This window comes from Ambystoma mexicanum, chromosome 1p (genome assembly GCF_040938575.1).
Source record: "Ambystoma mexicanum isolate Mex_15411 chromosome 1p, UKY_AmexF1_1, whole genome shotgun sequence".
Lineage (NCBI taxonomy): Eukaryota > Metazoa > Chordata > Amphibia > Caudata > Ambystomatidae > Ambystoma > Ambystoma mexicanum.
This window is the reverse complement of record NC_090921.1, coordinates 65,286,114-65,298,647: the sequence shown is the minus strand read 5'-3', so window position 1 is coordinate 65,298,647 and position 12,534 is coordinate 65,286,114. Positions and strand designations below refer to the sequence as shown.

At 45.1% G+C, this 12,534-nt stretch overlaps 1 protein-coding gene across 8 annotated transcripts in view; it reads right to left on the bottom strand.

Annotated features, from left to right (window-relative positions):
- Positions 1–12,534, bottom strand: part of LOC138566157 (extracellular calcium-sensing receptor-like) — a 578,577-nt gene that overhangs the window by 549,923 nt on the left and 16,120 nt on the right. The window lies entirely within an intron of this gene.

Below are 12,534 nucleotides of genomic sequence, written 5' to 3'. Positions count from 1 at the left end.
AGTAACGTGTCACACAAAAGTGTAGAAAAATGCCTGCTTTACCGCTACATACCTTCTAGAATGCAGTCGTCAATGTCTGCACAGGCAATACCAGAGACCATAGACACTCCGTGTTGAACTCTCGATTAAACCTGGCGTGTTCTACTCAAGTCGTATATACGGCTTCAACTTAGGTAAGTATAGAAAGAGGACTAGAAGATTCACATCCACAGCTTCAACATTAGTTGGTATAGAATGGGGACTACACAGTAACATTACACTCGTGGGTGATCGTAAATATGAATCCATGTAATGTCGACATGCCACCTTACCAGACCACAATGATCCAATCTAGAGTGTGTAGGACACGTCCAAACAAATAATAAATAAATCCCGGGTCACACATTAGATGAAACGCCAGGACTGTAACTGAAATATATAATTAGCAATGGACATAGACAAAAGACCTGTCCAATGAGGGCTCACCCTTATTGACAAACGATAGTTTGAAATATATTTTAGAGTTGACCCAATTTACTGAATTTTGAAACGGGTGCTGGATTGCATGTAGGTGGATTGCATGTAGGTGTATGAACACAAGTCCATTTGGAAACAATGCCTCTCAGTTTACGACCCAAACGTGGCAGGATGGAATATGCATATATGCTTTACATCACAAACACCAATTATCACAGTTGCATAGGGAATGCTGTGATGAGGGAATTTCAAAGACCGTTTAAGACGTGTTTTATACAGACATATTTTTTACATATATAGTGATACCCGTGACCATAATAACAGATGTCCTAGTACACTAAGAATGTAACCGTTTTTTCACAGGAAACAACCAGTTGTTACAATGTCTTATTTGATAATCAAACATATTGCTGTAAGTAAAACATGTAAAACCATATCCGACAGCACTGTCCAGATGTAAATGAATGACATATCTGCATGAAGGGAGTCCATCCCGATATATAGCTAAGGTTAGACACAGGGACTTAAGGTCAAAATGACATAAATATATAAACCCCATGATCAAGCATATGTATGTTTCCAATCCATTTCCTCATTTAAACCAATGATATGACTTTGACATTTAAAAATCATTCTTTGCTCAAACATCACCAGTTTACGATCTACTTCTGCCTTTCCATTGCCACAGACTTTCTTCAATATTACCCATCTAAAGTCTTCATGGGAATGTTTCATTTGTACAAAGTGTTTAACCATTGGTGCCGTCAATGTTTGATTCTTGATACAACTGCAGTGTTCCACCATGCATATGCATATGCAGCATTTCCTATTAGTCTTGCCGATGTATTGTAGTCCACAACGACATTTGCTTAAATATACCACATTCTCAGTATTACAGTTAGTCATCTCATTTAGTACCCATGTGGTGGTCATATTAAGCGCAATCTGCTTGGTCTCTTTGGTAAAGGCACACTTAACACACTACCCACAAGGGCAATGTCCCTTAACATCTGTATGGCCCCATAGGGTAGTTTGTCTAGGTTCTGCGGTACGCTTAACAGATATGTCATTCCTGATTAACATCTCTCTAATGTTTTGGCTTTTCCTGAAAGCTACCAATGGAGGTGGAGTGGATTTGTCATTATAGATTTTTTTCCACTTCTTGTTGATAATACCCTTAATTTTATATGAGAAATTCGAAAAGGTGTTTACAAACACAATCTGGTTTTCCTTATCATCTCTTTTCTTTTTTTCTAATAAAGCATCACGGTTGTTATTGTATGCTCTTTTGGAGGAACATTTGACCAGTTTGGCCAGATAGCCCTTGCTGCGTCGTTTTTTAGACAGAATGTTGGCGCTGTCACTATAGTCCTGCTTCAGACTGCTGTTTCTCTTGAGTCTGAGGAATTGCCCAAAGGGCAAATTGGTTTTGATGTGGTTGGCATGGTGACTAGAAAAATGAAGAAGGGCATTCTTATCCGTTTTCTTGTTGTATGGTTTCACTTTTAGATTTCACAAATTATGAAAGATGGTAATATCTAGAAAAGTAATCTCCTGCGGATTAATCTCCTTAGTAAATCAGGATTTCTTGTGCCTTGCGGTTCTGCATTACTGCATTTGGCTAAGGCGAAAATAATAATGGCATTGACAGTATGTATATGTATCTGTCCTTCAGCTATAGAACTGTGTAATCATGTTCTTCGTGTACGCGAATGTGTTTGTGTAATGCGGTGCAAGATTGCGAATGTGCTTCATGTCTAATGCTACAACATCGTGGTGTCACTAATGACGTCAGCATCGTTGCTTCTTAGTGCTTAGTCGAGACTGACCATATAGGTGTTTCCATCCCCGATCTCTGTTTCTTCGCCTATACCTGTGAAAATGTGAACGGGGTTCAGTCTGTATGGCTCGCCGCAAGGATACCTTTCTGTGTACTTGTCAATCAGTAGTGCACTCGGGATTCGTCCGAAATAAGATGGGTGGCTGCGAGCGTGTTTCTGGCTCGTCGTCGTGACAGCAATCTGGGGGTGAGGAAGGGCATCTTTGAGACCCGCTCTTTAGGCTCCTTGTGTGTGAGGAGCCACGTCATCACTGGTTACTTTGGTATGGGACTTCGATATGTAGGTGTTCATCGCTGTGTAGCAGTATGAGAGGTGTCAGTCCCTTTGATGACCAGGAGAAATGGACTTCTCAGACTGAAAGTACTGGCAGCATTGTTGCAGCATGCCAAGAGAACGGGCAGTCTCTGTGTCGGCCTTGATGGTCTGTAAAGTCTCTTCCATTTTCTTGCCGAAGAGGTTAATTCCATTAAAGGGCATGTCCTCTGCCTACGCCTGGACTTCTGGCTGGAAATTGGTGGCTTTTAACCAGCCTTGCATGCATCAAACAGCCCTGTTTCTCAGTTGTCAGAAACCAATGTCCACTATGTTCACAGAGATGGAACTTGCATAGCCCGAAGCCGCTTCTCCCTGGCAAAGAAATGCAAATGCCTCCTTCCTTTTGTTGTCTGGGAGGAATAAAAAAATAGGTCGCACCTTGAACACAATGACAATTGCATTTTAATAGTTGTAGAAGTGGTCAAATGATGCATTTCCCAAAGGCATTGCAGTGTTTGCCTTCTTTATCAGGTGAAACAGAGCAAAGTGAAGAGGGATTGGATGAAGGCTTGCAGACTGAGGCAGAATCCTCAGAGTCCTGAGGCATTTAAGCGCAGAGTCCGGGACCCTATACTTTTTATCAAACCTCTACTTCTTAGGGGGTACAGTGGATGTGTTGGTGATGGTTAGCATACCGTTCTCCCAAATGTCTTGCAACACAGAAATAACAACCATCCATTTTCTGGACTGCCTTTGACGCTGTTAGAGGAAACATTCCTTCCTTTGTTCCTCGAGAGTCAAACAAAACAGGTTTGTGGCCCTTAACATTTGGGCATGGAAGAACCCAATGTAATCTGGGGGGGAATCACGAATAGAAGCGTCATCTGGTTCGCCGTCTCCTGGCATCAGATCATCAAACTCATCTGTGCACCGGGTGTGCTTGAGCATCTCCTTGTGACATGCAGTCAGCGAATTCCGTGTCTGTTAGGGTGGGCAGGGGCCGGTCCCAGTGGGTGGGGAGGAGGAGCAGAAACAGATCCACTTGGGCCTTGTTGTGGTACAGATAATCCACTTGTTTCTTGTGGTGGTGCGGATTAGCCAGGCAGCCTGTCTTACAACTCGGACAACAAGGTGGTGAGAATGTCCAAGAGGATGTCCATCGGAGGCTCCATTGCAGGAACGCTGGAATGTACTGCCAATGGTCCCAGGATTGCCCTGGGTGGCGGCCTGGGCAACTTGGGGCTTGAATGTCCCTCTATGATATTGTCATCACAGACCCACAGTGAGGTTCAGGTCAGAATCAAGGGCAGGTTGTAGAACTTCCTCAGGTGGAATAGCTGATGGGCTTGGAATAGCCGGAGTGACCCTTAGGATTAATGGAAAAGGCAGTAGAGACCTGGGAAAGGCAGTCAAGGCTGATGGCTGTGAGGACGGTGTCACAGACGTAGTCTTCCAGTCAATCAATGGTGCCATGATCAAAGACTTATGTCTGGTCGTCAATGAGATCATTGATGGTGTTGTCGACAGGGTAGTGGTTGATGTCCTGTGCACAGCCATTGACAGGTTCGTGGAGGGAGCTGACTGTCGGCGTCAACTGAGACTTGGCATGACATATAGACAGAGTTATAGATGAAGAGTTGACTCCCTGGCTCATCAACGATGGTTTTGTATGAAGTGATGGCGCAACCGCGGATGAAGAAGCCACCTTGCTTTGCTTCAATGCTGATGTTGGGCCTGGATTGCCCATGTAGCTAATCTTTTGCACCCATATATTCTACATGTACTAAATAAACTTGAACACCCTCGTTTGATCCAAAAGACGTTTGACAAACGTGCCCTGAAACAACACATAAAGATAATGCACCTGGACAAATGCACCACTGCTCCCCCCATGGTCGAGGCCAAGAATTTGCCTCCTAGATACAATTCACTGATGGCAGTGTATTATGTTATGTTTTATGTTATGTATTAAATCTTGCATGCCCATGATTCTTGTGAAGCTTAGCTTAGTTAGAGTAATAACTGCGTGGACATGGCTTGACCCCTTACCCCTCCCTGATGAGCCGGCTGACCTGCATGCCTCAAGAAGCAACGGGTTCAGCTCCAGCCAATCCAGCAGCAGCACGACTACATAATGTATAATGTCTTGTTCAGCCAAACCAATTAAATGTTTTTGTATAACCCATATAGAATACGTCATAGATGACGCGTTTTAACATATAATGTGAAGTTTCTGTATTGTGGGCAGAGGGCCCTCGGAGTAGCAGAGTCCTCTGTGTGCCCCATTTCTATCTTTATATTAAGAATATCCTTTACTCACTCACGATCTCTCCTGGTCTTATTCCCTACTGAGGTGTGTCCACTGGTGTTAATTTATTCTGTTGTTTTTATTATAATTGTGGGACATGATCATTTTCATTTGGTGACCCAGATGCAATAGCGTTCCATTGTCCTTTTGATTCAAGACATCCCCCGGCCACAGCGGCGTGATCCAGGGCGCCCCCATCAAGGCTGCCCACATACGTCAACTGGTACCCCTTAAAACGTGTACGCTACTAAGAAGGTTCCGCGGGTCCCGGCTTTGGGAATAACCGGCCATACCGCTCGCCGGATCTGGCTCTTGATTGTGGGGTGGCACCCTGATTGTGGATAGACCGGGCATGCAGGCTCTCGGATCAATACGGACACATGCGTATTGATTGCAAGAGATTATAAAGGAAGGGTAAGGGAAGGGGGAACTGGAGTCAGACTGAGGTAGTTAAGGAATATTTGGTTGATATAAAGCTTGGTGGACTCTCTCTTGACTGTTCTATCCTGCATCTGGCCATTAGGAATTTGTAAGAGGTGACAAGGTGAAAGGAGGTATGGGAACCTAGCTCCGAAAGGGGGGTGGAAGGTGGGGAGTCTTATGAAAGGAGAAGACTCTGTAAACATTAGTTATTCTCTGTTTCTTATCTATTTCTGATAGCAGCCCTTTAGAGGGGGGCCCAGAAAGGGCCAGGGAAAGTTAAGCGAGGGGAGTGTCTGTAAGGGGGGTACCTGGGTTAAGGGCAAGATGGGAGTACATGGGCAGGAAGGTAGGGTATATGTTCTACATTATTTGTTGTAAGTAGAGTCCACCAGTATGTCACGTTTTATGTTTCATGTTTTATGTTTTGTTATTGCAAGTGCATTGGGTCAAAATGTGATATCAATGCTTTGAAAAACAGAGAACCTGCGTAGGTTGCACCATATTATATACAGCACGGAGCAGAGGCCTCAGAAATACGCGGTGGCGTCACTAGACGCCACCAAGGCCTTTGATTCAGTGCGTTGGGAATGGCTTTATGCCACTATGGCTAAAATGGGGATAGGACCTGCTTTCCTGAAATGGACCCGGCTAGTCTACACCAACCCCACCGCTAGGGTGCGCACGAACAGGACCTTCTCAAACAAATGGGCGTTACATAGAGGCACTCGCCAGGGCTGCCCACTCTCCCCGATGCTATACATCATCGCCACCGAACCCGTAGCCACGTACCTCAGGCAGGAATACGGAGATGGGGGTATTGTAATTGACGGAGAGACCCACCTCGTCTCTATGTATGCGGATGATACGCTATTGTTCTTACATAACCCCGAACACCTCCTGCCCTACATCCTAGAAACACTGGACGGATTCAGTAGATACACGGGTATTCGTATTAACAAAGAGAAGTCCTGCCTCTACCCTCTTGCCGCCCTATATAAAAATGGCCCTTCCCTCCCCTCCCTAGATCTGGAGTGGCAATCGACCTCCTTTAAATACCTGGGAATCACCATACGCCGGGACCCATTCACGGAACATACACTTAATACGGTGAGAGCCAAAGACGCTCTAGAAAAATCTATGGAATTCTGGGGTAAGCTTCCGCTCTCGATGGCCGGTAGGGCCGGTCTACTCAAAATGGTTGCCCTCCCCCGCCTACTGTATAACTTTACAAACGTCCCTACAATATCCCCCCCTCCTTCTTTAAAAACATAAACAAACTATGCAGACGGTTCCTTTGGCAGGAGGGCAGACACAGGGTGGCGCTGGACACACTCCAAAGACCTTACGAGAGGGGAGGAGTTAAGGTCCCTAATTTTGAATTGTACTACCTGGCGAGCCAGCTAAGGCATGTGATGCGATGGATGGCCGATGAGACCTCCTCGGACACTAGGCTCCTCCAACCTGCATTACCCAACCTCCTCCTGAGGGACCTATTGTGGGCACAGGGCAGATTCACGCAGCCCCTTCCATACTTAATTAGACTTGGAATAAAGCTCTGGAACAGAGCGTGCAAAACTGTGGGGCCAGCTGATCCTTTCTCACCTCAAATCCCTATAGCAGCAATTATGGCTCATCAGCCATGGGGCTTTCACGAATCACGCACCCAATGGGAACCTTACGGAGTGGCCACCCTGGGAGATTTAATGCGGGATGAAGAGATCATGCCATTTCCTGATCTTGCTGAAACTACGGGATTACCCGCTGGCCAATTTTTGCTCCACGGGGCAGTGACACACGCCATTAGGGTCAGATGGCCGGAGGCTACCACCCCCATGACGGAAAATACGGTCATAGAAGCATTATTGAATACAGCCGAGGGCGGCCATGAAACCTCGCGATTGTATGAAACCCTGCTCCAGGGCACGACTAACACCGTGCTTAAATGTAGAGCAAAATGGGAAATCGAATTTGGCTTAGACTTCACGGACGCCGAATGGGAGAAAATAACCCACTACCATAAAAAAGTCTCCAGGAATGCCCGACTGCAGCTCATTCAACTGTACATCACTAACAGAGCCTACCTAACACCAGAGGCTATATCTAATTTCAGGGGAGCCGAGGTCCAGCTATGCCCCAAATGTAGGGAGCCGAAGGCGGGTATGACGCATATGTTCTGGGGCTGCCCGGAGATACGCCACTTCTGGACACAGGTTCAGGGGAGGGTGGCGGACGCAGACATCGAGCTAGAGGTGAACTGCCCCGCAGTATGCATCCTGGGCAGATACAAACGCAACCACAAAAACAAACCTCTGAACAAGCTCAAAGACTTGATCTACATAACTGCGAAGAGGCGCATAGCCATGGGATGGAAGAGCCCTAGGGCCCCGCATGAGGCATTGTGGTGGGGGGACCTGACTAAATGGATAACGGCGGAGACTGGCGCGTGGGAAACGGCAATCCTTGAACAAAGGCTAGACTCCAGCGGAGAACTACAACGCTGGGTGGCCTTGACTGAGCCACTTCTGCATCCTAATAACTCTGACGATGCCTCGGATGGATCGGACTTCCCTAGCCATCAATCTGGCCTTTCGTAATGGGACAATAATGTTTACTTGGTCTTGTGTTGGGGGGGTGGGGGTGGGAGGGTTACGTTACTTTTTGATTATTCGTCTGATATTCAAGTGATGTATACTTGTTTTTGTTATTCTGTTAAAACCAATAAATACATTTTTAAAAAAATAAAAAAAAAAAAAAAAAATCAATGCTTTGAAAAATTGATGAAAAGTACATTCTAAATGTTGTATTGATTTGTTGTAAGAATTGTGTCTGGTGATTGTAGATAAAAAAGGATTAAATGTGTCCTTAGAAGATTGTGCATACATCCACGCACGCACTCAGTAGGGAAGACGAATCACACAATGGGGACAGACACACCGTTCCAGCACAATCTTGGCTTCAAAGACCCCAAGAACACTAATGCCCTTGACTTAGCTAGTACACTATCGGATCTCGGATACACCCACCACATTCATGAGCCTACACATATCAAAGGAAGAACCCTGGATTAGCTTGCGGACCTCAATTGCACAACTAATCTGTTGTTCATCACACCATGCATCTGGTCTGATCACCACAAAATAACCTTCTCTATTAAAACAGCTATACTACACAGCCCTAATCCAAACATTGCCCTGGCTATTCTTACCCGGAATAAGAAGGACATTACAACAGAAAGAATCCTCCCACTTATTCTTCCCCTCCTCAACAACACCTCAACCTCCCACTCAGACCCTACAGTTCTAGTGGATATATACAATCACGCCATTCTAAAAGCACTAAACACTATAGCTCCCTTAAAACTGTGCAAACCCAAACCCGATCAAGCCTCAACACCTGGTTTACACCACACCTACGAGATCTGCGCAAAGCCAAGAGAAATACTGAAGCACAGTGGAAAAACTGCCCTTCGGAAGCCAATAACAGCATCCTGACCACAGCCTCCTGCAACTACAAAGAAGCTATCTATCTAACCAAACAAGACACATTCAATAAACAAATCATACAAGCTGAATCCAATACAAAAGAGTTGTTCAAGATCTTTAAAGAACTTGAATCTCCTATTGTCCCCATTGATAAATGCATCACAGATTCTTCGTGGTGGGCCAACATCCAAAAGGCTTTCCTTGACAAAATATCTATGTTACAAACTAAAATGAACTCCAGAAAATGTAGTCTACTTGCAGATCCAGATTCCAAACCAGATATGTACAACACCACCCATTCTGAGCCTTCATTTAAACCATTAAGTTTCTCACTGTTGTCCACGTGGGAAGTGGAAAACATTATCAGGAAGCTCAAAACGTCCAACTGTCAAGGTGACCTACAGAAATTCAAGACATAAAAGACAAGGGTAAATTAGCCCTATTACTACTGCTTGACCTATCGGCAGCTTTTGATTTGAGCAACCACTGAACTCTCTGCCACCACCTGAAAACAACTGCCCATTTCTCAGATACAGCTACATCTTGGATTAAATCCTTCCTTGCAAATAGAACTGTCTCTGTCTTCTCTCCATGTGCCACGGCTGAACCTTCTCCAGTACTCTGTGGGGTCCCGCAAGGCTCATGTTTCTCTCCCACTCTGTACAACGTGTACACTAAGCATCTCTTCGACATTCTCGATCATCTGGGTGTCACGTATACAAATTATGCGGATGACACCCAGATACCCATCCCCATCACTGGTGACCAGGCAACAGACACAAAAGCCCTTAATGATACCTACTCAATCATCCAAGTTTGGATAGCGCATTATGGTCTCTGCCTAAATGATTAGAAAACTGAGTTACTAATGCTCGGCTCTCACATTAGACTTAATAAACTGGACTCGGCATTATATCCTCCACTATTGACGGCAACACTATCAAGGTCTCCAATTATACGAAAACACTGGGTATTTACCTTGATGCTACACTATCTTTCACTAGACAAACTAACGCTGTGGTAGCAGCATCAGCTTACACGTGCAAACTAATTACCGCGTGCAGGCCCTTCCTTACGACTTCCAACAGTATTACTCTTGCTAGAACCCTAGTCATGGCCAAAATTTATTACAGCAACGGCCTCTATTTAGGGACCAGCCATAGAAATATCAATAAGCTCCAAGTAACACAGAATAATGCCACCAGGGCTGCCCTCAACATTACAAAAAAGCTCCACATATCAGACACAAGACGCAACCTTCATTGGATGTCTGTTGAGCATAGAATCTCCCTAAAAACTCTGGCATTAACGCACAAAGCTAGGGCGAATCTCGCCCCAGTATACCTTATGAACAGACTTTCTGCACACACCTCCACGAGACCCTTAAGAGCTGCTCAAGTTCACACCTTGTGCATCCCCAGATTTAAGCTCCAAAAAGCTGGAGACTCCAGCTTTCCTGTGCTGACAGCCAAGCTCTGGAACATGCTTCTGTCCTCCCTCAGATCCGAACCCTCCTTCGAACTATTTAAGAGTAATACTAAACACTGGCTCCATGAACAGGATCTTGCTGCGCAGCAGTCATCAGTTTAGCTATACCTGAATTATCTCCTTGCACCTACTGTATTACCTGATGTACGTTAACCTGGCTTTAATCCAATACTGTGTATTGTCCTGATTGCATATTGTAACCTATGAACAAGTTTGTTTACTTTTACATAATGCTTTTTTCTGTAAAGCATGCACCAAGATTCCCCAAGGCCAGGAGCGCTTTACAAATAAATAAAATACTAATACAAATACATATGCCAACACCTCCCATTGTATAGCAAGAAAATCAAATACTATCATGAGCAATGGTTAGCGGAAATAATGGGAGACGGAACGTCTCAAATATAGCCAGAAGGAGGGTCGTTCGATAAGACAGTATTGAACCTTGTAGTGACCTATGTGTCAATTAAGTACAAAGGTAGGCAGCTCCAAAACAGGAGAGAAGTGTTAGATCTTTGGCGGATGTTTGAAGAAGTACCGCCTATAGAAAACAGAGATAGAGAACAGCAGCCCCAAGAAAGAGAGAGAAAAGAGGAGGAAGGGGTAGAAAAGGGGGAGGAAATCAAAAATATATACCCGTTGCTAACAAAACCGGCTGAGGGATATAGTCAGCCCTTATATGTGCCTAGACCAAGTGCTCCCCCTTATGACACCAAAGGATCCTACGGGCCAACAAGCACACCCCCAGAGAACTTAGGCCGCCTAACGCAAGATTTAGAAACACAGATAACTATGACACAAGCTGAATTAACATGGTTAAGATCAATATGTGAGAGAAGCCAGCTCCTGCCGGGGGTTGGACAGACACTGCCACCCCCAGCCCCAACTACCCCACTAAGTGCAACGGAAGATGAGTGGAAGACAGGGGACTTCCTATTCCGCATAGATAAGACGAGTGTGACGTCTGAGAGGGAGGAGGAATGCTGAAGTGACATAGATGAGTACGGGGAAGGGGCAAGAGCAGGTGGCTTAGGTTTACAGGGGAGAACACTATTGGGTGACGAAGGGGACGAGGAAGGGTGGCATCTGGGGAGGTTAAGGATCAGAATCGGAAGAATGGCTGTGGGAAAAAAGAGAGGGACATGGATAAGTAAAGGAAAAGGGAAGTCAAATTTACAAATGCCACTGATACACAAAGGGGGAGGAAGACCTGACTATGTTCCCTGGGTGCAGATGGATAAGGCTAACTTACTGAAAACCTTGTACCCACTCTCAGGGGGGGCTAGTAAATGGATATACGCATTTGAGAAAAATACAGCAGGGGTTCCACTGGTAATTGGTGACGTCAAAAGTTTGTTAGTATCTGCGGTGGGCGACCAGGCTAATGGGGTATGGGTGAAGGCCGGGTTCCAAGGGGTGACATTGTATTGTATTGTGATCGCCATGATGGAGCGTCATTCAACAATGTAATGGCACATGTGTGGGATGCATTGCGGAGTACCTTCCCGGACACACCTGATTTGCAGTCAGTAATGCAGTGTACAATGGGGGAGGACGAGGATGCTGCAACTGGGACAGGGGACTCCCACCGAAGACAAAAATCACACAAAGGAATTTCCGCACCTGGATGTCAGGAGAAAGAACAGGAAACGACAAGAAACACTAAAATGGCAAAAAAAGAAAGAAGACAGGGGCCATTTTGGTAAAATGGACACCCTTACGTCCCTTTACTGCAGCTGTGAACACAGCCCGTAGTAAAGGTGCACCATATTAATACAACGTATCACTGCCACCAGCCATTGAAGCTAAACTTGTCACTGCAACATAATTGTTACAGTTTTAGTGTGAAAGGGGATACATTGTATCTCCCCAGCACTCCACATAAGGTGGCGTGTGCTGGTTTTACTTAACAAAATGTAAAAGGAATCCAAAAATCCTTTCTACCCTTGGGAACTGTAGTTCACTCAAGGTTAGCACAAGAAAGTTAGAAGGGGTGCCCCTAGGGCAACCCAGCAACAACAGGCACTTATTGCCAATAAGTTGCAAAAGATGATAACTTTAAAAAGACACTATGGAGAGTCTTAAAAATGACACCCATAAAAAGAGTTAAAGATTATGTGAGTGTGGAAAAAGGTTCCCACTCACTGAGGTATTAATGAAAAATATCCCACTAATAAAGCAAAAGGTTCTAGGGTTGAACCAGGAAAGGAAGATTTACCCGTTCTGTCCAAATCTTACCTAACATAAGGGTAAACCTTCAGGGGTCCTCACTGTCTCCTTA